This window comes from Euprymna scolopes, chromosome 16 (genome assembly GCF_053919585.1).
Source record: "Euprymna scolopes isolate OS-2025 chromosome 16, ASM5391958v1, whole genome shotgun sequence".
NCBI lineage: Eukaryota > Metazoa > Mollusca > Cephalopoda > Sepiida > Sepiolidae > Euprymna > Euprymna scolopes.
The window spans coordinates 26,850,601-26,875,600 of NC_136497.1; positions in this window are offsets into that span (position 1 = coordinate 26,850,601).

Here is a 25,000-nt window from a genome sequence, read left to right on the forward strand (position 1 = left end):
TATGTATTAAATGACGCTTAGAAATATATGCCTTTTTACTAGAAATAAATTTTTGTTGATAACAATAAGTTAAATCTGGCCAGTGAGAGCTGAGGAAATGTATTGCATGAAGAAAAATATGAGAATGATACAATGGATGTGGATTTCAAAAGCAGGGTTAGATCAGATGATCTTGGAGGAAGATTAAATCTGGATAGTATAAAGAGGTTTGTGCAGGACAGGAGACAGAAAGAATGGATAAGAGTGCTTTGGCATAGTAGATGTAGAACAGTTGAGATAACAGGTTCAGCTTACCTCATTATTATTTTATGAAGACTTTTAGGGATTATTTAATGTTATCTTTTAATTTTTTAATGGAAATCATTCTAGGCAAGACATGAAACCACTTGTCTAAGGAGCTACAAAAATACTACTTCAAGATCAAAGACTAGCCAACTCTAAGTGTTAGATGGATGGATCACGACCCAGAAAACAATTCTTTCCCTTTGTCACAAACGTCGCTCATGGAATATTTGCACTAAAGGACAACATAAGGAGTTACAAGGCTGTCTAGAATAAAACTAAGATCTACTTTCTACATTCCTAAAAGAGAGAATATATCTAAATGGATACATCAACCATCCATCTGGTTGTGCATCTATGAAACTTTTGGACATTTCTCTTTGGGAAACTGTTCTTTTTTAAATTAATATTGGAAGTGCGTCTGGTTCTTACTACAAAATTAAGCTATTTTTTTGTTTTGTTTTAATAGAAATCGCCCCAGATACGACATGAAGCCACTTGATGTAATGAGCTAAAAAGATACTACTAACAAGTTAAAACTATCCAACGAAAATTGAAGAATTCCGATTCTAAAACAGCAAACTATCCTCCGTTTATCATCGCTCATGGAATAGGAGAACTAAAGAACAAAATAAGGAGAGCAAAAGTGAGGAGGATGCTGAGGGTAGAGCCAGGGTCCACTTTTAACTCTCTCTGGTCGAAATTGTACCTAAAGTTGCATTCACAACTCATATAATGGTAAAATAGATCCGTAAAATGCCCAGTCCACCGTTTTGTTTTTAATTGAAGTCGCTTCAGACAAAGCATAAAGCCAGTTGATGTAAGGAGCAAAAGAAGACAAAAAACTATTCAACGATAAGTATTATGTGGATAAACTCTGACCCAGATAACAGCAATTCTCTTCCCTTTGTCAGAAATATTGCTTATAGAATGTGAGGAGCAAGGGACAAAAATAAAGAAAACGGAAGTTATGAGACTGTCGAAAGTAAACTTAAGGTCTGTCTTTTACTTTCCAAACTTGATACCCAGGGAGCTAGCAGGTCAAATATTAGAGATCATGTTATCTTACTGATCTGCATTATTGTGTTCCATGAGGTTTTGCATTGTGGTTGCTCTATCTTTCCTGGTGTAAATGACTTTCACACATCACATAAAACTTGTATCTTTTTTTCTTTGTGGACAACATTTTAGATTATCCCTTCTGACACACTATGTTCTTTTGTAATCGACCTCATGAATCTTCTACGATGATTACCACCAACAGTGTGCTGTACTTGACAAATAAAGTCAGGAAATCCAATGCTACTAACATTTTGATAATGCTGGCATCTTAAGATTTTAAACTCTTCACAAACTTTATATATGAAAGCTCAAACGACTTTTAATAAAACTGATTCAATTTCTAAGCTTCCATAATTAGTCTTTTTATAGTCACGATAACTTTTATACTTGTCCTTTTAATATCTGGTACAATTATAGGGGTTGGCGTTTATCTTGAAATTATAGGGTCTGGCATTGATGATTCTAAAATATAGAAAACATATAATCAAGATAAGGTTTGTCGGGGTATTTACTTCGAGGGAGTACAAGGGCTTATAGGTTGTCGGAGCATCCACCAGTAAAATACTTGTAAAACAGACAGAGGGATGTAACATTTCGTCGATGGAACAGAGGCTGAATCCTAGTTGACATTTTGGGCATATTAGGTTGGCGACTCTCTTTTGAACCCTATCTAAGTGTGGGAGACTAGTAGCAAATGCACCAGCCAAAATGTGACAATACTCCATATATCAACGAATGGTGGCCTTGTAGAGATACAGGATACTTTCAGGCGTAAGTAACTTTCTAGCATGTTAGAGAGAGCATACCTTCTTTGCAGCAGCTGCGGCAATGATCTCGATGTATCTGTTCCAATTCATATTTCTTGTGAACATTAAACCGAAGAGTTTGAATGAAGTACTTTCAGGTAATGTATCATTAGCCATGGCTATTGGTGGTTAAGAAGGTTTTTTGTAATTATTAAAGTAAACGGGCTTAGTCTTGGCAGCATTGAATGTTCCTATCTATTTTTGTCTCCATTCATCTACAGACTGGAGGTCTTCCTTTAGTTTTTCCGCCATTTCTTTAGATATGTGCTCATTTATTTTTCCCTTGTGCCTGTTATCGAGTGTTGTGCCATCAGCAAATATATTCATTTCAGAGACAATTTTATCAGAGAGGTCATTTACGTATATCAGGATAAATAAAGGTCCAAAGATCGACCCTTGAGGTACACCCACATTTGTATAATATTGTTTAGACGTACTACCATCGAGGACAACCTGGATTCATCTCTTATTTGAGGAGGATTTTATTATGTGGAATATTCGTCCAGTAATGCCATATGATTTTATTTTTCCGAAAAGAGTATTGTGCCATACCCTGTCAAAAGCCTGTGATACTGCCCTACTTTACCCTGCTTTATCCAGTGCATGGTATATACATTCAGAGATTACAGTTAGAATATCTGCAGCAGAACAGACTTGCCTAAAATATCCATATTGTTGGTTAAACAGAAGTTTAGCAACTGTAAGGTGGTGGAGTAAAGCCCAATTAATTATGGACTCAAATATTTTGGCAAAAAGTGGGAGGATGCTAATGGGGCTATAATTTAATGGGTTAATTCTTTTGCCAGAATTCTTGTGAACTGGTACCAATTCTTGTAAACTGTGCTACACAGAACAGTTTTCCAGCAGCCAGGAAAGCAAAATTCGTTAAAGCATTTGTTGCAATGTTTGGAGAGAATTGGAGCAACCTCAGCAGAGCATTTTTATAATAGTACAGCCGGGATGAGATCAGGTTCACATGATTTTGAGATGTCTAGATTTTTTATACCATATACTGGAGAAGGGGTGATTTTCAGATCATCTAGTGTAGTTTCTGTCCACAAAGAAATCAGGAAAGGAGTGGTTTGCTTAGTCCAATGTAGAGTTTGAGGCAAACCTGATAGCAAGCATGTTAGCCTTCTCGGTTGCCGTGCAAACAACCTCATAATTGTTGGATAGTGGCGGAATTGTTGATTGCCCATTATTTACTACACTGTTGTAGATTTTCCAGAAATCACGAGTTCTTAATTTCTGTGCTTCAATGGGGGTTTTTTGTTGTTTCAGTCTATTCTCTCTTCACTGTCAATATTTCTTTCTTACAATTACAATTACTTCTAGGTTCTTAAATCTGTTGTCTGTTTTTACTGGACTTATGTCAGATAAATCTCCAGTATGCATTCTGCCTTTGAGTAAAGGCAACTGCGCAAATAGAAATAAACCATTAAGAAGAGTAGTGTTTGCTATAGAACATCCGTGTGCGAATATGAGCTTCAATTGCTGATTTAAACCATTCAGTGGTCTCATTTGCGCACTGTTCTGCATGAAGAGAAAGGATATTTCCCCATGGGGCATCTCTGATGAGATCCTTGATGACTTCCTATCAGTCAGCCTTCTTATAGTACCTTGTCATTTTGAGCAATGGTATAAATTTCCAAAGGGTCAAGAGTTTAGGGTTATTTTTACTATTATCACAGCGTGATCAGTATTCCCGAGTGGACTATGGGCATTGGTCACACAATTATTGAGAACTGTGGTCCGAAATAGATCTAGAAGTTAGGCTTGTTGATCTTGTCGATCTGGGTGACGGGTCGGAAACGTAACTGTCTGTGATAGGGAATGAGATATAGAGAAGCTATCATGTGTTATCTTACCAGCTGCGCCTGTGTAAGTAGAGAAAGTAGAGAGCCAGTTACTGTGGTGGGCACTAAAGTTATCAAATACATGTATTTTCGCTATATATCTAGGGAGAGTATTGTATCTATGCTGTTAGAGACTTGTTTGATTAGGGTACAGTCTTGGGTCGAAGGAGAGCGGTAGAGAAAATATAAGTAGCTAATGCTATGTTGCAGGTTAAGTCTAACGCACATGAAGACCTGGTCGTTCTAGTTTTGATTCTCTAGTCAAAGTGTATGGACTCCAAGTCCGTGCATAAGTCTGTTTAAGTCCTTACGGCAAAGTTGGAGATAACCACACATGTTAAAGTTGTTAGAGGGGATGGAGGAGTGTAGGTTAGTTGCACTTAGCACTAAGATATCCGGGAAGTTTGCTAGAAGAAATGATTCAACATAATCTAAATTATCTCAGCCCACAGGTTTTCACGAATACAAGTCTCAAGGGAGGGGGCGAAAGAGAGACAACTACATTCAAACTGCCGAGCTCAAAATCAGCCTTTTAATGGCAACGCTTTACTATTAAAATCGCTAAAATCTTTCTTAGAACTGCACGCCTGTGGAACTCTGTTCCGTCTGCCTGCTTCCCACCGGACTACAACTTGGATGTCTTCAAGTCCAATGTTAACAAATTCCTAATGAACCGCCCCCTTAAGTAAACACTTCATCAAATCTCCACACTAACGTAATGTACTTGCAATAAACCTTATCCCTGAGTGGCTTCCGGGCCTTGATAAGTGGTGATCACTGTGTAAAAAAATAAATAAATAAATATCGTGAAAAATGAATACATACATATGTATATATATATATATATATATATGTGTGTGTGTGTGTGTGTGTGTGTGTGTGTGTGTGTGTGTGTGTGTGTACTTGATCAATGTATGTACTCAGTCAGATTTTTTCTGTATTTTCCGTTATGTTGAACTACGGATTTGCACTAACAAATCTGTATAATTCCAACGACAGAAGTGTTAAAAGTTAAAGTTGTTTATATTTGTTTTTATTGACATGACGAGTTTAGAAATTATCTACGAAAAAGCTTGTAAAAGAAATATTTTTATAAATACTTTAATTTATTTAATAAATTATTATTCCAATTTACTACAAAACACGACTTTTGTGAAAGTTTAGCATTATGTATTAGACCGTAATTAATAAATATAAAATAGGTTTTATTGTTTGGAATTCCTTTTTTTTTTTCGTATGGATAGTTCTTAATATATGCATCACTATAAAATGAATGTTTTCAGCACGACAAACCAATAAACAGATATTCGAACAAGGTACAAGTTTCACCATTTTTACAAAAGTTTGTTAAAAATCATAGAATAGTACATTATGGTTATGAGAAAAATAAATCTATTTAAATGTTCTTCAACTACGGAAAAAAGTCCTCTTTGCATACAAACTCTTTAAGACATTCACGGAATTATAGATAATTATAACGAATCACAGTTTCAGTTTCTAATATAAATTAATTGTTTTGTTTGAACGTAAAAATAAAGTATATGGCTTCTTTAATAAAGCTCAAATGGCACGTCGACCAGAATTTTTTTAGTATCAATATACGCAAGTACAATATTTTAATTTAAGCTTAGTTTCATTTTACTTCAGTCGAAGTGCTAAGAAATCAAGGGGCCTACTTCCTGGGGCTAACACTTGATTTTCATATGAGATACAAACATATTTGAATATTCCATTAAAGTTCTCCTTTACCATTCAAGCACTGAGTTAGTATAAGAATTGAGAATAATTAACTATTTAAATGTTATAGTACATCTTTCTAGTGGTCACTGGGTCTTCCTGGATTCCAGGACAAGGATTCAGCTAGTCTGGTGGAGTATCCAGTTTCGTGCTGTAACTTAAGGTAGCATGGAGAAGGTATGTATGGTATGGATTACCTATAACGACTATCTTAATTAGTTTGGGAATATAAAATATGATTTTGAACATTTAGTACAGGGCTTACTTTTAGGGAACAGTATCCTCATACCAGGTTGTCCTGACAAACTCCTACACAGAGAGAGCTAAGATAAGCGAGGATATTGTTTAGTAGACATTCAAGTTCTATGTATGCAATTCACTGTGATTAAAAAATGCATGTGTGCATCCGTTTGTGGATTTATTTCACAGTGTGCTATTATGTTAGTTGTGTATGGCGTTAAATCGTTATGAACCAAAAAGAATGTGTATCGGTTTGCTGAATCACACACACACACACACACACACACACATATATATATATATATATATATATATATATATATATATATATATATATATATACAGTGTGTGCGTGTAAAGAAATTTGGAGTATTGCATTAAATATTATAATAATAAAAATACATAAGTGCAGTTTAAATTCCTAGGGATACTAAGTTCGATATATCGCAGACTATATATATATATATTTAATAATTATTACATACCTACAGACACTAGTGTTTCATCCGTCCGGGAATCATCAGTGCAGGGTGTCACGATTAACATCAGTCGATAGATCCGAACCCGGCGACAGAAGCCATCCCTGTCTTCATTAGCCAGGGCCCAATCTATTCAGCTACCGTTAACCGCAAGAAATGCTGTTGAATTTACGCATTTATTTTTTAAATGCTTTTTAACATCTGTCAGGAATCATTATATGATGATCTGCCCATAATATATATATATATATATATATATATATATATATATATAAATTACATCCTTACATAATTCGTAGACATTTATGCTGATTACACTACTATCTATGGTAGCACATCTAACACCGTAAACGACCAAGTTCTCTCCGATTCTCTCTCCTCTGATCTTGAGCAAGTGGTACAATGAGGAAAGAGGTGGCTTATTACTTTTAATGCATCTAAAACCAAGTTTCTATCTTTATATCATCAACGCTCTGATCCCCATCTAGCATCAATTGAAATGAATGGCTCTCGTCTTGGGGAGGCTCCATGTTTTGACAGGCTTCTGAGCTTGACCTTTACTCCTGATTTTAAATGGAACGCATACATTAAATCCGTTGCCAAGGCTGCTGAAAAAGTGGTGGGATCCTTCTATCGATCCAATAGATATCTCACTGCTGATGCAATCTATATAAGAGCCAGGTACGTCCAAGGATGGGGTACTGTTGCCACATTTGGACAGGAACTGCCAAAAAGGACTTATCCTGCCTTGATAGAGTTCAAAATAGACTTCGTAGCCTTGTAGGGGATGTCCTTCTCTCTTCCCTGCAACCTCTATCTCACAGAAGAGATGTTGCGAGTTTGTGTCTGCTTTATCGTTATTTTCATTGCAAGTGTTCGACTGAGTTCCAATCTATGGTCACCCTCTCGCCAAACTTTCACAAGAACCGCCCGACTAGCAGAAAACACTATCAATAATTCCCCCCACTCTTTATCTGTGCCTAAACCCAAACGTAGATTCCATGAACAAAGCTTATTTCTTAGAACTGCACGTCTGTGGAATTGTCTTCCTTTTCCCTGTTTTCTAGCTGACTACAATATGGTTGTCTTCAAGTCTAGCGTAAACAAGTTTTTGATGGGGCATTCCATATAAGTTAACAAATTTACCGAATTTCCATTACTAACGAGTACTATATTGTCCAATTGTCTACAGTACGCTCTTTAAGCCTTATCATTGAGTGGCCTCTTGGCCTTGATAAGTGGTGATGCCTATGTAATATATATATATATATATATATATATATATATATATATATATATATATATATATTATTTTGTAATAAATAATTCAATGTTTATTTATCAGAGTTGCGTATAGGCGAGAAACACATGTAAACATACACGATGTCTTCTCTGATACTGATGAACACATTTCTTGGCAGTCCTGTTCAACAGTCGAGCCGAAACGAATAAAAAAACACGAATGTACATTCAGCTTCATCTGATAAGAAACTAGTCACGTTATAATTTTTTAAAGTTTTGTTCTAGTTTTCTCTTATTTTATTTGTTTTCAATAAATATTCGATGGAATAAAAAATTAATTCTTTGTGTATTTATCAAAGTTACGTATAGACGGGATACGCATGTAGTGACACACGAGATATTTTGTGATAGTTGAGTAAATATGAACATGAAAAAAACCTGCCATAATATACAAAAACATCAAAGGATTTTGTTGATGTGATTATTTTTTGAAAAATTGAAACCAAATCGATATAAATCGAATAACAAAAGTGATGTTCGCAAAATTACGCATTTATTTTTATTTCTAATCAGTTTTATTTTCACGAAGTCATTTCACTAATCGAATCTCAATAGTTATTCGATTGGTTTAAAAATCATTTACAATCAATTGTACGATTTGAAGAATTCTTAAGATTATAAATGATTAAATATTGAACGATTAACGCTATCATCACAATTAATGTTCGTTGATTCGAAACAGAATACGCGTAAATGTGTATTCATGCGTGTATCTAACATGTAAAGTTATCTTGTTGGAGTGTCAAGGTCAAACCCGAATAATCCGTCTGTCGTATCGATACTTGATTCAGACTAGCCAATCTATATTTTAACTCTTTTCTTCCACGATGTAATTAATATAAATATATTTGATTTCGCTTCATTTTGTTTTTGAAAATCCTTATTCAGGGTAAACAAAATCTGGTAGGGTACGGACATTTCCTTTACTCAACGAAACAGAAGAGGTTATCAAATACAATCATATCTGATTTTATATATATACATATATATATATATATATATATATATATATATATATATATATATATATTAGAATTTTCATAATTCATAAAGAGGCTTCCACGTTTCATTCCCATCAGAAGTCATCAGACTAAAAGATTTTTCAGAATGTGAGACATGATACAATTAATCCCACAGTCATCAACCTCGCAGCTCATAAGAGCCATGAAGGCCAACAAACTGGAAGTCCAAGACTCAAGTTTCGTCCTCATTTGGGCTCATCATTGAACACACCCGAACTTGGGATTCGATCCTCGAGTTCGCTAATGTTCAACTGATAAATCATAATGAGGGCGAAACTCGAGTCTTGCACATCTGGTTTGTTGGCTTTCATGGCTCTTTCGAGCTGCGACGTTGCTTGAGTGCGAATGTATATATATATATATATATATATATATATATATATATATATATATATATATATATATCGTTATGCAACATTTCAAAACGTGATGTATTTATTTTACACGCATAGTATTTTATTTATATTTTTATGTAATGCGTCTTACACGTGTTTCGTTGAATAGCGGAAGTCCTCCAAACAAACAAGAGACATATGTGTTCCTAGGAATATATATATATATATATATATATATATATATATATATATATATATATATATAACGTAAACCATAAAGAGGCTTCCACGTTTCATTCCCGTCAGAAGTCATCAGACTAAAATGCATTCATATTAAATTGTATGAATGAAAGCATTTTTATGTCTACTTGTATGTGTCCTCTGAATACACATGAATTCCACATCATTTTTTAATGATTGTTTGTGCTTTACTATTAATATATTAGTGTTACGTACTAGAATCAACATGTTAAAATTTCACAAAATAATCTGATTACGAAATTAAAGCCACCGAATTTAATTTCGGTGTCTTCATAAAGAAGTCTGTTTATCTGTTATTCCTAGACAACACCGTTAGGTACAGTTAGTATAACCAAAATATTGATATGATTTACGACTATCCTTTGACAGGAAAAAAAATCGTAGAATACACTTTTCTGTACGTAAAATATATCACGTAGATGCTTCGAGGTCTATCATTAGTGATGACGACTTTTCCCGAAAAATTTCTTGTTTTCAATCGAATGTGTCAACATTGGTAAATCGATGCCTCCTTTCAGTCTCAAAAGACAATGGATAGCCCCTGTATGGATAGCTGCGCGTGTAATTGTGAAGCAAGGGTTGCTCAATCCCAACAACACCTCTCCTAAATCGGTACTGATTGGATCCATGACGACTGAAAACAATGCCAAGATAAGCGGAGAGCACATACAACTCCTTGAATTCCAAAATGGCCACCTATTTTAGTACTGGCCAGGCTTAACGTTGCTTAACTTCGGTTATCTAACAGGAACCGGTGTGTGAACGTAATTATGACGTTTTCATTTTTACGTATTGGTAAATATTTACAATATTTTTTTTATAAATTAAGGGTATTATATTTCATCATCACAGTAAAAATAGAAAACTGTTGCTGATGCCGAGGAATAGGTTACTCGAAGTCGGCAGCAAACAGTGTCTGAAAAAAAACATTCATTATACTTATTTTATTTTTTGCATAAAATGATAAATAAAATATTATCGCTTTATTGTTTTGAATATTTTTGTATTATAAAAATATACTACTTCATGAAATATTAATTGATTTTTTTCTTTAGAAAAATAAAATAAATTTTTTATCTGACTGTTTGCTGCGAACTTTGCCTATTATTCCACACCACTAAACTATTTTATACATTTATTATATATAAAATATAATTATTCATTTAATATTTACAATTCATACGCAATTTCTTAACTTACATTTGGAACGCCCTATCGTATAACAATTAATACACAGTTTCTGGACAAATAAAATGCAAGATTAAAATTATAAAACTAAATTTTCCTTATGTTCTATGAAAAGTTTACACCTTCCATAAGCTTGTAAAATCCTGCATTTATTGATGAGATGTCGTTTTTAACATCCACGTATAACCCAAAAAGGTTTTTCTCGTTTAGATAAAATCATTTTTCATGGATCTTTTTTAAAACTTTGCTTCAGACTAGCCTATATTTTGTCACTCTCCTTCGACTATGTAATTAGCACGAATGTATTTTATTATACATAATTTTTTTTTATGAAAATCCGTAGTCCCGTTAAAAAAACAGTTAGGGTGAATACATTTCTCTTACTCAGTGAAATAGATTAATATCCACGTATATCTCAATTACAAGGTTTCTCTTTTATAATAGATAATGTCATTATTTCATTGCTCTTACAGACTATAATATATTACAGACTATCATATATTACAGACTATAATATATTACAGACTATCATATATATTTTAAAACATATTTCTTTCATATTCTCGTTTTATTAAAAAAATAAATGGAAATAATAGTTAAAATCTTTTACAAGATGATATTACGTGTACTTATACATATATATATTTGTGTATATATGTATATGCATATGTATACATACATGTATACATATATGTATACGTATACATATACGTATATGTATACATATGTATTACGATTATTCATATATATGAATTTACACACATATATATATATATATATATATATATAATGACAGTGTAGCTTAGTCATCTAGAAGTACATCAACATGTGTCTACCAAACAGTGCTCAACGACTTAACAGAGCAGGTATATTAAATTTATTTATACAAACATTGATGGATACATATGTGCAAACATGTCCTGTAATCACCCGTTATCGAGGAGACTACATTTTTAGGCCAAGAATTTCCCTCGAATTTCAATTCAAGAGTTGAAATTTCGAAGGAAATTCTTGGCCGATAATGGGTGATTACAAAAACATGTATGCACATATGTAGCTATCAATGATTGTATAAATAAATTATATATATATATAAAGAGAGAGAAATATATATATATATATATATGCATATATATATATATGTATATATATATAGATATAGATAGATAGATAGATAGATAGATAGATAGATAGATAGAGCGTGGGGTATGTGTATACGTGTACTTGAGGAAACTCATAAATATATCGAACCGATTATTATAAATTTTGAATTGTAGCTTCAAGATCCAACATGGGCAATGTGGTGTATATTTAGCAAAATTTAATTCCATAGAAGAGCATAGACTAGCTTGATGCTTTCATAAAAAATTCAGATACTTACAATTTTTATAATGCATATAAGATATCGGTTAATAGTCCTTAAATGTCGGTATTTCAAATGTAGTTTAGTGTTATTAGCACAACCTCGCATTTGAAAATTCAAATATTTCCGATTTGCATAAAATTTGATGCATAGTGGTTAAACAACAAAACAATTAACAACAGATGCCCTATTTTTCTCTAGTGGAATTTCCTGTTTCCCCTCTCGTAGCCTCATTAGCTGTTTCATCTAATAGCGGTATTACTTACATAAACGCGAGTTTCAACCAAAATTACAACAGTATTATACAACACGAACGCGCGTGCACATGCACACACGCGCGGACACACACACATACACACACGCACGCACACGCGCACACAAACACGCACACACACACGCACACGCACACGCACACGCACACACACACACACACACGCACACACACATATGCACAGACATATGTAAAAATTCTAAAAGATATTTTTTTATTTAATTTAAATTTGTTTTTCTTTGCAAAAAAAAAAGAGAACATATTGATTAAATATCCGGTGATGAAGCATTTTTATATTAATTTAAAATCTCAGCCGAATTTTGAATTTCAAATTGAACGTTTTTATTCAATCCATGGCTGTAGATTGTTCTCATGGGTATTTTTTTCTTCTTATCGTTAGTATCGCTAGTATTAAGGATCAGATTGATTATTTTGTTGCTTAACGGTTTTATCTTTAGGTATTAAGAGGCCAATGTAGCTTGCTTGAAGCATTGTTTATATATATATATATATATATATATATATATATATATATATATATATATATATATGTGTGTGTGTGTGTGTGTGTGTGTGTGTGTGTGTGTATTGGGTGTCCCAATAAAATGAATACACTCTTTAAATGACCATAAAACCAACAAAAAAAACTTTCATACATGAGAATACTGTGAACAAATATAAAAACCAAATAATTATCGAAAGCATTCAGATTGTTGGCCATTGTGGTCCATGAACAGCTTACAACTTTCACTGATTGAATCGAAAACGTTTCTAATCAGTTCAATTGGTATTTTGACAATGGTTGCTTTCAGCTCATTCATTGTAGCTCGTTTTGTGATGTGAACCCTGTGTTTAACATGCTCCCACTCCCCCCCGCTCCCCAAAACAGAAACATCCAGTGGGGGGGGGTCAAATCCGGAGAGCGTGGACAGTACTCGATACTTCCTCTTCGTCCGAACTATCTGTTTCGCAGGTGACTATCAAGATATGCTCTTACGTCATGATGATAGTGGGGAAGTGCGCCATACAGCTGGAAGTGCAATTCTTCATTCCTAAACATCTCTTGGAAACGTGGCATAGCGTATTCATGTAGCAAGGTGAGACAATTTAAAGAGTGTTGATATTGTAATAGGACACCCTATATATATAGGATTTACGAACATGTGTTTCAAGGTACTACCTCTTGTAAGCGTAACAAATTTTCAATTTTGACCCTTTAGCAGCTTTTTTTAGAGAATGAAAGCCAATGAAAAGGTTTTCCACATGTCTGACTACCCTATATATCAAATTACAAGCCTGTAGCTCCAAAGTTCTTTGATTATATAGGTTGAGACGTGTCCTCACATACACACATTCTCACTTTATATATATATATATATATATATATATATATATAATTTTTTAAATGTAATTATCCACTGACACGTGTTTCGTCGTCTACGACTCATCAGAGTGGCTGTATCTAGCGAGATTCGAAATCGGGACATAACGGCAATGAGCATAAACCCTTATATATATATATATATATATATATATAGAGAGAGAGAGAGAGAGAGAGAGAGAGTTATTCCCAAACTACTTTTGTCTTTTTTAGACTTATCAGTGTGGCTGGATGCAGTAAGTACATCAGCTCCGGGATGCGAACCTCTGACATCAGCTAATACCAATCATACAAGTCTGACGTTCTACTATGTGAGCTAACACGCCTGCTTCTGTCGTGAAAGAAATGCGTTTCACTTTTAAAATATTTTTTGTTTGTTTGTTTAGTTTTAGTTTTATGGTATTGACAATCTAGAATATGACCTTTTCAGAATAATCTAGTTTTACGACGAGGTAGAAACCACCATTAGCTCCAACAGAATGCTCCATCAATAAAAGAGCGTCTATCTATCTATCAATATATATATATATATATATATATATATATATATATATATATATATATACATATATATATATACATATATATATATATATATATATATATATATATATATATAACGTAGTCATCCACAAACAGCTGTTTCGTCTTTTCAATACACATCAGACGGAATAAACACACCAACATATATTTATTTATTAGAGAGCATAAAATATACACACATTTTATATATATGTGTGTGGTGTGGGTGTGTGTATATATATCTATATATATATAAACATAACACACACACACCACACACACCCACACACACACACACACACACACACACACACACACACACATATATATATATATATATATATATATATATATATATATATATATATATATATATATATATATATATATACGCATAGACACGAGCGTATATACTTCCAAATTAAATAATGCAGTCACAGGCTCTGTGGGCGTGTGGATGTGTTTTTGTATTTAAATTATTTTTCAACTCAAATTCCACCTAAATAGCATATACAAAGGTAAAATATATTCAAAATTAATTATATTTATTTATTAAAAATAATTACATATATATATATATATATATATATATATGTATGTATATATATATATATATATATATATATATATATATATATATATATATATATATATATATATATATATATGGCAAGATATACAGAAAGTTTTATTTTTTGTTCGGATTTCATTAATATATATATATATATATATATATATATATATATATATATATATATATATATATATATAAGCACATATTAAATTATATGATTTTTATTAAGATGAAGTAAAGAAACAAAAAATATTTTAAATTCAAAATCGATCTCAAAGAGCGCAGATATAATTCCGTAAATAAATTTTACTTGTAAAAACAATATAAAATTAGAAGTGGTTTTACCTTTATGTTTAAACAATGTTTTATTATTCAAAAAGATAATGACTGACGCCATTGAAATTGTATTCGACATTTCTGCGATAAGAGATTGTTGTGATTGGCATCGCAGGCAGATTGCGGACTGTTCCAATTTCTCGTCTAGTTTGTTAAACAATCCGCAATGTTTCGGTTGTTATATTCTCCGACCTTCTACATTTGGTAAACGGCTAAGATAAAAACGCCCGCAGCTGGCAGGGAAAATCAAACGACTGAAACATTTTTTAAAATAACAACAACCAAAACGCCCATATCATATAAATAATGTAAATAAGCAGAGAAATCGTGGTAATATTTTAATATAGTTAACAACCGAAAAATTGAAAAACAAAAAGTATATACAACAAATGTCTTTAACGAAACGCATTAAAATTTTATTTTCTACTGACCTGATCATTTTAAACCCTCTGAAACTTTTTATTCCAAAATTAAATTTCGTTGAAAACTATCACTTTAAACGAGAAATAAGATAGCTGACTAGCCGTCTATTGTTGACGAGGCTTCATTGCTTTAAAACAATTTTTAAGATGACCTTACCCTATTACTACTCTGAAGTTCGAGTGGCAAGCCCCTCCCTCGAACTTAGGGTTTGTGGTAGAGTAAGTAATTGTTTTACTATCTTTTCAACATAAAGATTGTAAAGCTAACTAAATTGATAACCATTTTTTTTATTTGTGATTTGATAAACTAAATTAACGAAAAACATTTCCGATATAATAAATTTTACAATTAGTTTCGACACTTTAAAATTATACATGTCGGTAGAAAATGAAAGTGTTATGTGTTTGGTGAGAGCAATTAGTTGTATTTTTTTTTAATTATTTTCGATTTCTTGGTTTTTAAGTATATTGTAACTTTACCGAAATTTATTCAAAGTAATTTGATTTCTTTCCTGCATCTGAATCTACCATTTTCTAACGGAAGTATGTTTTTGCGTTTGAAATGTTAGAGTTTAATTGAAGACGTGAATAGCTATTCAAATACATTACAACAGCAATTATCATGTTTATAAGACACTTAATAGAATGAAAATTAGCATTATACGGTGAAAATTAACTTTATGAAAATTTGAAATCTAACATTTCAAAAGGTTTTAGATACGTTTTTTTTTTTATATAAATAATTATAATTTGAATTGCGATAAGAAGAGGATTTGCTGTTTATCATAATTCATGTAAAATGGCAAATGCTTCGCTTGGGTAGATTAGTGTTTCAATTGGTCCTAAAAAATACCACCCATCCGATTGCTAATAAAATCCAACACTATTCAGTACAAATAAACTTCAGTCCTACGTCTGATTTGTCCACCTAATTTTCAGTCATCAATAACCAACAGTCTTTATTTTTTATCCGTGTTCAATGATAATTACACCTGGATAGGAGGTGCAACTTTGTTCAATAATAATTACACCTGGATAAGAGGTGCAACTTTGTTCAATGATAATTACACCTGGATAGGAGGTGCAACTTTGTTCAATAATAATTACACCTGGATAAGAGGTGCATCTTTGTTCAATGATAATTACACCTGGATAGGAGGTGTATCTTTGTTCAATGATAATTACACCTGGATAGGAGGTGCATCTTTGTTCAATGATAATTACACCTGGATAGGAGGTGCATCTTTGTTCAATGATAATTACACCTGGATAGGAGGTGCATCTTTGTTCAATGATAATTACACCTGGATAAGAGGTGCATCTTTGTTCAATGATAATTACACCTGGATAGGAGGTGCATCTTTGTTCAATGATAATTACACCTGGATAGGAGGTGCAACTTTGTTCAATAATAATTACACCTGGATAGGAGGTGCAACTTTGTTCAATAATAATTACACCTGGATAGGAGGTGCATCTTTGTTCAATGATAATTACACCTGGATAGGAGGTGCATCTTTGTTCAATGATAATTACACCTGGATAGGAGGTGCATCTTTGTTCAATGATAATTACACCTGGATAGGAGGTGCACCTTTGTTCAATGATAATTACGCTTGGATAGGAGGTACATCTTTGTTCAATAATAATTACACCTGGATAAGAGGTGCATCTTTGTTCAATAATAATAACACCTGGATAGGAGGTGCAACTTTGTCCAATGATAATTACACCTGGATAGGAGGTGCAACTTTGTCCAATGATAATTACAACTGGAAAGGAGGTGCAACTTTGTTCAATGATAATTACACCTGGATAAGAGGTGCATCTTTGTTCAATAATAATTACACCTGGATAAGAGGTGCATCTTTGTTCAATGATAATTACACCTGGATAGGAGGTGCATATTTGTTCAATGATAATTACACCTGGATAGGAGGTGCATCTTTGTTCAATGATAATTACACCTGGATAGGAGGTGCATCTTTGTTCAATGATAATTACACCTTGATAGGAGGTGCATCTTTGTTCAATGATAATTACACCTGGATAAGAGGTGCAACTTTGTTCAATAATAATAACACCTGGATAGGAGGTGCAAATTTGTCAGTAACTCTGACAAATAGTTCTTTTAACATGACTCAAATTTTGGATAGTGAAAGCCCTTTTATGTTGAGGAATATGCATTATTTTAGAGATAACTCGTCAGGGAAAAAAAATCGGGGTCTTATGACCCTATGAGTGTTAATTTTATTCATTATCACATCTACTAATAAGAGGGTCACCAAAGTGACCCCCTCATCTTATTGAATGGTGATAAAACAAAAACTGTAGGATATTCGTGACTTTAATTTATAGCAAATATGGTTGGATTGTAATAGGAATTGTGAATTTGTTTAACGATTCCCTGATTGGTATTTTCTTAGAAAGAGGCGAGGTCATTTTGTTTTAAGAATTCATGTGTCAATTATTTGATTCATTGAATAATTAGAATCTTAAGAACATAAAAATATCAATAAGTTTCTAAACATTTTTTAGCAAAACGTGACCATTCTAAATTTCTTATTGTGCAGTCTTAAGCCATTTTGTTTTAACAAATTGGTTTCATTGTCGCGGTTGTATAAAGAAAGGATTTCTTATCTTGCTAACACTGTATCAATTCATCCTCTAAAAGAGATAAGAGCAAAGGGCGATAATCCATGAGAAAGCATCTAACCACAGACATTTCATTTTTACCAAGACAAAAAAAAAATGGCATTGAACAACGAAAAATCTATCCCGTTATCCATCAAAGAACTAATTATCATGTTGAGGGTGAGTGGGTAGGTGTATAAATACGATATATGTATACCTGTATATATGTCTACCAACACATACTGTACAATGCATAAACATACAGACACATGTGCATAAAAACACTAGGTGTGTATGTGTGAATGTAATTTGTATATCTATAACGCATGAATATGACATGCATACGCACGTATGCATACGCACGTATGCATCTTGGTATGCAGTAAATTATCAGGGAAATGTTATATATTTGTATGTAGATATTTTTGTCTTGCACATATGCATGCACACACATACAAATGCACACAGACACGTACACGGAAACATACACACTGAATAATGCGTATGTCTGCGTGTGTGTTTATATTATGTCTGTGTATAGAAGTAGAGACTGTGGGTGTATGCATTTGTGTGTATGTGTGAGTGCTTCTTTGCACGTCCACACGCAAAAAAAACCTGTATATAGTCTGTTTAAGTTAATTGGACCCATTGCTGAGAAAGCGTCATTCCTGAGTATCAATATTGGTTACAAATGCCAAATTTTGGAAACGCACAAGTATACTCTTACTCATGCAGCATACCCCGTCATGAAAGAAAGAAATTATTAAAAAAAAAAAAAACGAAAAACAAAGCAAAAAAAAAAAATCTTACAGCAAAAAAATAAATAAATAAATCAGTCGGGCTGATTCTTTCTTTTTTTTTTTTTTCTTTTTTTTTTTGCATCATTATAATGTGATGCCGAAAGGATGATGATGAGGGAGATCTCAGTTATCAGATATGAACTAAGGTCAGGGAGGGCAAATTTTCATAGATTTTTTTTTTTTTAAGGGAGACATTGATTTATTAGACCCATTCATTCAACTGCTGATTTGTCCATCACGAAAATTAATTTTAAAATTATTCTCCAAGACAAGTTTCCAAACCTGACTGACTTGTCCTGAATAGAAGGTGACTAACTAGGAAGAGTGTCGAAACGACAGGTTTTACTGGTGCCGAATGGGTGAAACCTAATTCACCCTAATGGAAACTTCCTATCATTATCACCACCAGCACCATATTCTTCAACTTTATATTTGTGGAATCGATGATACCAAAAAACAAAAAAAAAAAACAAAAAAAAAAATTTTTAATGGTAAAAATATCAATAACATAAAACTGTTTCTTTTCTTTATCAGCATTCGTTTTGGACCAAATCTTAACTCATTTCAAGAGCTTGATTAAATAAATATGTTTAGTGCTTTCTGTGATGACAGAAGAGTTTGGTCCAAAATAAATAAATAAATAAATAATAATAAAAAAACAAGAGTGTTAGAATTCAATTCTTGTTCTCAAATTCTAGGAATAACAAGAAAGCATATGAATTGCATACACATTCACAAGCAGATTGAAACATTCACACACACATATGTATACTCACGTGTACATGCACCCCTACGCACACAAAGATCTGTGTGTGCCGATGTGACATTTTCTTTTAAAATTGTTTTGCCCAATAAACAGATCTCCAATTTGTTTATCTGTTTTTCAACACATTCCTTATTTGATACAATATAATATATGCATACATATAAATCGATATATATATATATAAATATATAAATATATATAAATATATATATATATATACATACATACATATGTATATAGATATATATATATATATATATTTGTATATATATATAGATATATATATATATATATATTTATATTTATATGTATATAATATAATATATATGTGTGTGTGTGTGTGTGTATGTATGTATGTATGTGTGTGTGTGTGTTGCGTTTTTCGCTACTTTTTTGTTGATGCTCATGTTTATCCAGGTAATATCACTAAGCAAACGATTTATTTTGTCCACAGGGCTGGAAATAAAAAAAAAATTGAAAAATAAAACTCATACACAATTCGAGCCTGTGACTCAGAAGACGAACTACTTAACTCATTAATCGTTTTAGAACCCAACGTCTAAAGAAAGGCGAATGTATACAAATACCTCCTCTCTAAAGCTGTATGGTTACATAGCTAATAAAAACGTAAACAAATATTTATTGCAGGGCTTGCGGGATGAGTTATCTGTTCAAGTTTGACTTTCTCTGGGCGTTCTGCTCATTAATCAAACCGTCTCAGACGACGTTCGCATTAGGTAGTTCTTCTATTCAGAACACAAGTTCGAATCCTGTAGGAGTCTCATTTTTCATTTTTCCATTCTCTTTGTTTATTCCAAGTCCCGTAAACTAAATAAACCGTTTGATTAATGACATTAACTGCTCAAACAACAATTAGCATCGATAAAAACAACATAATACATAGCATATCTAAATATATATATATATATATATAAATATATATATATATAAATATATATATATATATAAATATATATATATATATAAATATATATATATAAATATATATATATATATATAAATATATATATATATATATATATATATATATATATATATATATATATATATATATATATATTCTGATGTCTCCTTTTTCCATCAATTGATTAATTTCGCAAATCATTTTGCCATTAACTGAATGGCTTTCTGTTACTGATTATTTTCCTTTCAGTCATTTGTTTTTTTTTGGGGGGGGGGAAGGGAAGGAATTCACCACGAAACGCTTGCCCTTTCACTTTGGAAACGGCGACCACAACAACCACGACGCGGACGACACGGAGCAGAGTTGTGACTTTTTGCTGGCAGTTGTGAATAAGCATAAAAGTACCAACAGGAAAAGATTGAAAAAAGAACAAGAAAAAAAAAAAACGTTATTGGAATAAGTAAACGCAAATGTGTTTGCAAGGTATTTTGTATTTTATGGGAAAAGTAAAGTATTTTTAATGTCTGTATATTCGCTTGTATGTCTCTGTTTGTGCTTATCATAAAACAAATAACTGTACACACAAGTTTGAGATGTTCAAAAGTCGGGACTAATGAAGGCAACGAGGTTGTTAGATAGTGCCCAATAAAAAGAGCAAAATATTTTTTTATTAAATTTTTTAGGGTAAACAGTTACATATGGTCGCTACAAATAGCCATCTGTTTCAGTCGATGAGATTCCCCCAGGCGGCCCGGATCCCACAAAGAAAACTTTTCCTTTTCTTTGTGGCGTCGAGGGGTTCCGGGTCGCCTGAGAAAGTCTCATTGACTGAAACAGATGGCTATTTGTAGCGACCATATGTAACTGTTTACCCTCAAATAATTAATAATACACACACACACACACACACACACACACACACACACACATATATATATATATATAGTGGGTTTAAAGAGTTCGGATAAATTCTTTATATAGAGATTTATTAGGATATATGAAGTTCAACACTTGACGGTGGAGCATAATAAATTTAAGACAAAATAAAATAAATATAGACATGTATAAAATTCTTGCTATTTATTTGCTTTTCCACAAGGTAACACATGGTCGGTTTTAATGAGGGGAAAAACCAGCTCCCCAAAAATGAGTAATCAGAAAATAGGCAAAAATAAAAATTGCCTCAGTATATAAGGGTTTCCCCTACATCGAATAAGCACAAATTAACTTAATCGTAGCATTAGAACATATACTACACTGTGATCTTAGTCCGATGAAGTTATTTGCCAGTCCAATAAGGAAAAATATCATAGAGAAAGAGGGGGGTTATAGAAACTCTTTATATCATGGCATTTCGAAGCCTAATGCTTCTCATCAGCTTGAAAAGGTTATGATATAATGAGCTTCCATAACCCTTCTTTCTCTATGATGTTTCCCTTATTGAACGAGAAAATAATTTCATATATACCTATATTTATTTTACTTTGACTTAAATTTATTATATATATACAAAGGGTCTATCATCATCATCATCATCATCATCATCATCATCATCATCATCATCATCATCTACCTAGTTTTACTTTGACTTGATATTAGTCATCCATTAATTGACAGTGAAACATATAATTTAACTAATTGCTGAGTGTATGTGCGATATGCCTAATCTGGATATCATCCACAGTACTCCAATATTAGAATCTACGGTTGTTGAGAGTACCAATTGTTGAAAATATGTATACTAAACTTGGAAGCTATGCTGTTCTCAGAACCAGATCGATGAGTGCAGCTGGAACCACTGTTACTTGTGCATTAGAATGATTTGTTGTCAAGGTTTACTCCTCTAGATCCATCGTTTTCTGTTTCTGTTTATTCGTATTAATGATATGGCTCCAAATCATTTATGGTCATTCATATTAATGAGATGGCTCCTAACCATTTATGTTTATTCGTATAAATGATGTTGCTCCTAACCATTTATGTTTATTCGTATTAACGATGTGGCTCCTAACAATTTATGTTTATTTGTATTAATGATATGGATCCTAACCATTTATGTTTATTCATATTAATTATGTGGCTCCTAACCATTTATGTTTATTCATATTAATTATGTGTCTCCTAACCATTTATGTTTATTGGTATTAATGATGTTGCTCCTAACCATTTATGTTTATTCGTATTAATGATGTTGCTCCTAACCATTCATATTTATTCATATTAATGATGTGGCTCCTAATCATTTATGTTTATTCATATTAATTATGTGGCTTCTAACCATCTATGGTTATTCGTATTAATGATATGGCTCCTAAACATTACTGTTTATTCGTATTAACGATGTGGCTCCTAACAATTTATGTTTATTTGTATTAATGATATGGATCCTAACCATTTATATTTATTCATATTAATGATATGGCTCCTGACTATTTATGTTTATTCATATTAATTATGTGGCTCCTAACCATTAATGCTTATTCGTATTAATGATATGGCTCCTAACCATTTATATTTATTTCTATAAATTTTTTGGCTTCTAACCATTTCTGTTTATTTGTATTAATGATGTGGCTCCTAACCATTTATGTTTATTCATATTAATGATGTGGCTCCTAACCATTTTTGTTTATTTGTATTAATGATGTGGCTCCTAACTATTTATGTTTATTCGTATTAATGATGTTGCTCCTAAACATTTATGGTTTTTTGTATGAATGAATGGCTCCTAACCATGTATGTTTATTCGTATTAATAAGTTAGTCCCTAAGCATTTATGTTTATTCATATTAATGATATGGCTCCTAACCATTTATATTTATTTGTATTAATGATATCCCTCTTAACAATCCATGTTTATTCGTATTAATGATGTGACTTCTAACCATTTAAGTTTATTCATATTAATGATATGGCTCCTAACCATTTATGGTCATTCGTATTAATGATGTGGCTCCTAACCATTTATGTTTATTCATATTAATGATGTGGATCCTAACCATTTATGTTTATTCATATTAATGATATGCCTCCTAACAATTTATGTTTATTCATATTAATGATGTGGCTTCTAACTATTTATGTTTATTCGTATTAATAATGTGGCTACTTATCATTTATGTTTATTCGTATTAATGATGTGGCTGCTATGTTTATTCATATTAATGATATGGCTCCTAACCATTTATGTTTATTCGTACGAATGATGTGGCTTCTTACCATTTATGTTTATTCATATGAATGATATGGCTCCTAACCAATCATGTTCATCTGTATTAATAGTATGGGTTCTAACCATTTATTTTTATTCGTATTTATGATGTGGCTCATTACCGTTTATGTTAATTTGTATTAATGATGTGGATCCTAACAATTTATGTTTATTCGTATTAATGATATGGCCCCTAACCATTTATGGTTATTCGTATTTATGATGTGGCTCCTAACCATTTGTGTTTATTCGTAATAATGATATGTCTCCTAACCATTTATGGGCTATAATTTATTATGGCATGGCTATATTTTGCATGTCACATTGGGTTGAGACTTGGAGACCACTCAAGAACACCTCTGTAGGCTGACTCGGAAAGGTTCTACTACTTTGCAGACATCTTTTGAAAAATATCTAGCTAAAAGTAATTTAATAACTCAAGAATATTTTAAAATAATCATTCTTTCTTGTGTTTCGTCTTTGAAATATGTGTTCATATATATATATATATATATATATATATATATATATATATATATATATATATATATATATATACACACATTTCTGTAAATATATATTACTTATAAGAAGCTCAATATGATTACAAAGCAATATATTGAATAAAGGACAAAAGTATATTCCAAAATTTATGATGTTGACCATCTTATAATTTATTCCTTTAATTCAGTTGCCATTTACAATTCTTGACAGCGTCTGTTTCGTAGCACAAAATCAATCACTTAATTATTATATCAATCAGTGAATCTATTATGCGCTTAACTCATCAGAAGAAATAGAAACAATCAATCCATCATCAATAGCAACAATCAATCCGTATATATATATATATATATATATATATATATATATATGCATATATATATATACATATATGCATATATATATATATATATATATATATATATATATATATATATATATACAGAGTAGAACGTGTAAAGTGTTGCCCTAAAAAAAACAACATTACAGGGTTTGTTCTTTTTAAATCAAGCTTTTATTGAAAAAATCAATTGATGAAACTCTAGTCTCCTTTAGATGCAATGCACTTGGTACCGTTCCAATATCTTCTGGAAGGCTCCATGAAATCCTCTTGAGTGAGCATGTCATTGACTCTCGTTACAGCTTCTTTTATCTCCTCGATTGTCTCATGATGACAGTTTTCCTTGAGCTTAGGGAATAACCAAAAATCACAGAGAGCAAG